The sequence below is a fragment of the Grampus griseus genome, assembly GCF_964374135.1.
Source record: "Grampus griseus genome assembly, chromosome: 5".
NCBI lineage: Eukaryota > Metazoa > Chordata > Mammalia > Artiodactyla > Delphinidae > Grampus > Grampus griseus.
The window spans coordinates 132,108,381-132,113,748 of record NC_138998.1 but is presented as its reverse complement, the minus strand read 5'-3'; positions in this window follow the sequence as shown (position 1 = coordinate 132,113,748).

Here is a 5,368-nt window from a genome sequence, read left to right as displayed (position 1 = left end):
CGTGTCCCCTGCATTGGCAGGCAGATTCTTAGCCACTGCGCCACCAGGGAAGTCCCTAAATTTGTGTTCTTTTCAGCCACTGTTTGTGGTAATTTGTTAGAGTAGCAACGGACAACTAATACTGATATTTATTATAGGGATTAGACCCTTGGCAGTTATGCTGTCAGGAAGGAAAGCTGAACGTGAACTGACCAGCTGCTGTCCCACACCAGCAAGGCAAGCAAGCGAGTCAGCAACCATCTGCCCAGCTGCCCAATGCCATGATGGATGCTTGCCTCTGTCTTAAACATCTTCGGCAAATTGCTTCCCAGGGGGCTCCTAACCTGCAACAATACAGAGAAGGAAATTCTGGGAAATGTAGCTTCTGCATAGCTATTTTGACACTAAAATGCCACCCAGTCTTTTGACCTTTGGATGGTGATGGGGACTAAGGCATTGCCGGGCATGTAAGAAATAGCATTAATCCCAGTAAAGTGAATTGCTAGCCCTCCAGGTGGAAGTGGTCAGATGCTTGGAGCGTGGGTGGATGAAGGCTATGACTGTGTAGGATTCAGCATCCCTCTAGGCTGATGTGGGGTTGAACGACCAGCCTTGGTGACAGGGAGCCCAGGCTGTTGGGCCCGTGCATAGCTTCTTTCATGGCTGCTCTAGTCCTGGGCACACTGTGTGAACACCATGGGGGCTGAAGATGGAGACTGGTTGACCTCTATAGGATGAGTGGGCCTCTCCACCCAGTGGCCCAGGGCTCCCCCATGGTGGAAGCTCTCTGGTGAGCACTGGTAACAGACACCCAGACCTGCCCCTTCCCCAGACCTGTTTGTCCATGATTTTCTAATTTCTTTTATTCCAGGCCATTTGGTCGATTCATGAGTACAAGTAAAGGCATGTAATTTATTCGCTCATTTAAAAACATGTATTAAGCTCCACCCTGTACCAGGTGTGATGCTGAGCACTGGGGTCACCGTAGTGAGCAAGTGTCACTGTCCCCGCCTCCAGGGAGCTGGCAGTCTAATAGGGGAAAGGTCATTATACGAGTTCTTTCTAGGGTGATGTGGAAGTACGGAGTGCTGAGGGGCCTGTAACAGAAGGACATAGCCTAGTCAGAGGGTAACAGCTCAAGGAACAAGAGTAAGGCCGGGAAGGTCGGGCTGGAAAAAGGAGCCACATTAGGCGAGGAAAGGATTCAGGGCTTAACCTAAGAGCAATGGGAAAGCATCTGATAGGTCCCAAATATTGTCTTTAAAGGGCCACTCTCTCCTGTGAGGAGAATGACTTGGAGAAGGACAAGAGAGGAGCAGGACCGGTTAGGAGGTGGTGTGTGGGGACCAGATGGTGGCGTAGACTAGGGCAGGGGTGACGGACACAGAAGCGGAAGGATTCAAGAGCAGCTGAGAAGGTGGAAGGAATGGGACTTGGGGAAGGATTGGATAAGGAGTGAGGAGGAAGGAAGGGTCAAGGACACCTTGTGGGTTTCCAGTCTGAGCAAAAGGATGGATCCATTTCCTGAGCGGGCACAGAGTGCATTGGAGGGGAGCCTGGAGGTTCATTTCTTCATCTACGTTTACTGATTCCTTAGGAAGAGGTCAGTACATGGAGGTGCTGAAAAGAGTAGAGTAAAAGGCTGTCCCTGCCCTGAAGGAAGGCAGTCTAGTGGGCAAGAAAGAAAGGCAGACCAATACATGGAAGGTAGTAATTCAGCTGGCAAAAATATTCTTTTATTTTTTTTTTTTTGCTACGCTGTGTGGCATGTGGGATCTTAGTTCCCCGACCAGGGATCGAACCCATGCCCCCTACATTGGTAGGGTGGAGTCTTTTTTTTTTTTTTAACATCTTTATTGGAGTATAATTGCTTTACAATGGTGTGTTAGTTTCTGCTGTATAACAAAGTGAATCAGCTATACGTATACATATATCCCCATATCCCCTCCCTCTCGCCTCCCTCCCACCCTCCCTATCCCACCCCTCTAGGTGGTCACAAAGCACCGCGCTGATCTCCCTGTGCTATGTGGCTGCTTCCCACTAGCTATCTATTTTGCATCTGGTAGTGTATATATGTCCATGCCACTCTCTCACTTCGTCCCAGCTTAGGTAGGGTGGAGTCTTGACCGCTGGACAACCAGGGAAGTCCTATTCTGGCTTTTTGACCAAGTAATCCTACTCTTGGAGAGTGATATGAAAGAAATAACTCTAAATGAAACAGTGAATTCATTTCAATTCAACAGATCCCTTTTTTGAGCAACTACTCACGGTATGTTGGGCACTATTTGGCCTGAGGAATCAAAGACAAATGAATATAGCCCTTCACCTCATGTTGCTCACAGTCCGGCAGGAAAGACAAGCATGTGAGTAACTGTGATGTGAAAGAACATGTGAACAGAGCCAGCTGAGAAGTGAGTGGAAGGTGGTAGCTGGCCAGATTCTTCAGGAGGTCCCCACCCCACAGAGCTGCCTCCCTCAACGCCTTCATATTGGGACAGAATTAGATTAGCATTCATTTTTCCGGCTTGCAATGCTTGCAATGTTGACTGTCTTAAACATTGTTTATTTATTTAGGCTGCGTTTGGTTTTTGTTGCTGCGTGCTGATTTTCTCTAGTTGCAGCTAGTGGGGGCTACTCTTCGTTGCAGTGTGCGGGCTTCTCATTGTGGTGGCTTCTCTTGTTGCAGAGCACGGGCTCTAGGCGCGCAGGCTTCAGTAGCTGCTACACGCGGGCTCAGTAGTCGTGGCTCGCAGGCTCCAGAGCGCAGGCTCGGTAGTTGTGGCACACGGACTTAGTTGCTCCACAGCATGTGGGATCTTCCTGGACCAGGGATCGAACCCATGTCCCCTGCATTGGCATGCAGATTCATAACCACTGTGCCACCAGGGAAGTCCCTTAAACATTGTTTTAAATTGTGAATAAAACATGTTATGCGTGATGAAGCTAGTATACATTTCTGTATGAAACATTTATATTGGTTTGGGAGGTGTTGGAAGGGCTAGTAGTATTTTTGAAACTTAACATCCTCAGCATTGCCCGATAAAGCTACACAATTAAAATTATGCTTTCACATAAGCAGATGAATAATGTTTTAGTGTATGTCCCAAATATTGCATGGGACATTACTAAAAAAATTTTGTTGTTGTACAATGCTTTGAATACTCTAGCATTTTACATAGAGATGATTATGAATTTTTTAGTATAAAACAAGTTTTGAAATCTTCTAAATGAATTCTGTCACATAGACATGTAGAAGTCATCTTTGTGGCCCATCTGTAATTTCAGACAAATAACAAAAAACTTTTCAGTTTATGTTCCATGCAATATTGGGGACAGACTTATACTAAAAAATTATGTATTGTTTACCTGAAATTAAAATTCAATTTAAATTTAACTGGGTGTCCTGTATTTTTGTTAAATCTAGCAACTCTAAACGGTATACACCGTCTTCAGCAACACATTGCTTTCTTTGTGTTTCCTCATGACACAGCGGTTTAGGAATCTAAACCGCTAGCTGTGAACCTAAATAGGATGACTTATCTTCCCCTAGTGGCGAGTCCAGTCAATGTATGTAATTCAATGCCCACTTAATCACTTACTAAACACTTACCAAGTGTCAGCTACAAAGTTAAAAAAAAAATAAAGCTAGTCCTTGCTTTCATGGAGCGTGTTATCTAGCAGAAGGGGATACATATGTTGGCAAGTGCTATAAAGTCTCTCCTAGGGCAATGTCTCTGCTGGACAGACATGAAGGTAAGATGGGCACAAAGGCGACTTCTACATGTGTACATGGTGGAGGTCTTCTAGGAAGATTTCAGAGTGGATGGTGCACTTTTATTCTGAAACACTCATAATCATCTTTTTTTAAAAAAATTTTACTTTCTTTACTTATTTATTTTTGGCTGCATCGGGTCTTTGTTGCTGCGTGCAGGCTTTCTCTAGTTGTGGTGAGCGGGGGCTACTCTTCGTTGCGGTGCGCGGGCTTCTCACTGCAGTGGCTTCTCTTGTTGTGGAGCACGGGCTCTAGGCGCGTGGGCTTCAGTAGTTATGGCACGCGGGCTCAGTAGTTGTGGTTTGCGGGCTGCAGAGCGCAGGCTCAGTAGTAGTGCACAGGCTTAGTTGCTCCGTGGCATGTGGGATCTTCCCGGACCAGGGCTCGAACCCATGTCCCCTGCACTGGCAGGCGGATTCTTAACCACTGGGCCACCAGGGAAGCCCAATCATCATTTTTTTTTTTTTTTTCCAGCCGTGCTGTTCGGCTTGCGGGATCTTGGTTCTCCGACCAGGCTTCGAACCCTGCCCACTGCAGTCAAAGAGCCAAGTTCTAACCACTGGACCGCCAGGGAATTCGCCAGCTCTTTTTAAAAGTTAAATTCCAGGGTATTAAAGCCTTATAAAATCTGGGAACAGACAATAGTACACAAAATGCACTCTGCTATCTGTTATGCAGTTAAGGACTAATTCCAGTCTTTTGGAAAAAATGGACCATCTTTCTACTGGAGAGATAGGAAAATGCTTTTCTTCTTCAGTCATTCCCTTTCCCCTCAACTCCTCCTCTCTGATGGATGCAGGAACTTTGGGGATGGAGGACCAGGAGTGGCCAGTCACCGTGAGGAGAAATGTTTAATTTCAACCTGCTCCTGAGAGAATTTTTCCATTTCCTCCCTCTTCCCAAGACCTTTTTCTAAGCCAGCATATCGACTCTGCCCACTTTTTCTTTTCTTGGTCTGCATCAATTACTACTTCTTCGCCCAGAAGGTATCTTCTGCTACAACATGAGTTCTAGTGGGGACAGAACGTGGGAAGGGAAGGTATATCCTTTCCATGAAAGACGTATCAAATTCTCTCTTCTTGCCTTTTTTTCACTCAGGTGAAAAAACTGGATGTTACTGGTATTTGTCATTACTGTTAAGTAACAAGGCGTTTCCCGGGCGTCAGAGATGAATTTACTCACATTTACTTCCCTCTACAGTTTGAAAAAAATTTGCGGAAGCTTACTAAAAACACACGAAGGGTTCCCAGCCTGAATGTCAGTGGTGTTTAACTTCAGATTCAAACGTGTCTAGAAGGCAGATCAATTTACATGTGGGACTAGGGAGTCTCCTTAAAGAGCTTATCCTGAGAAGAAATGTTGGTAAAAGGAAGCAGTGTAGTTCGACGGAGCAGAGTCTGCACCACACTGCAGACTCACTGGGTCAAGGGTGTGCTCCGGCCAAGTCTAAAGTTGAGGCTGTGAAAATGCAAAGGGCAAGCAAGAGAGCTCCCTGTCCAGGAGCTCCGTGGGGCGGTGACGGCAGTGGGGCCCCCCTCAGGATACCAACGCCGGGCATGCGCACACCGGGTACAGGGACCAGCCCCCTCGGTTGTGAATACCTTGTGAAGACAGCAG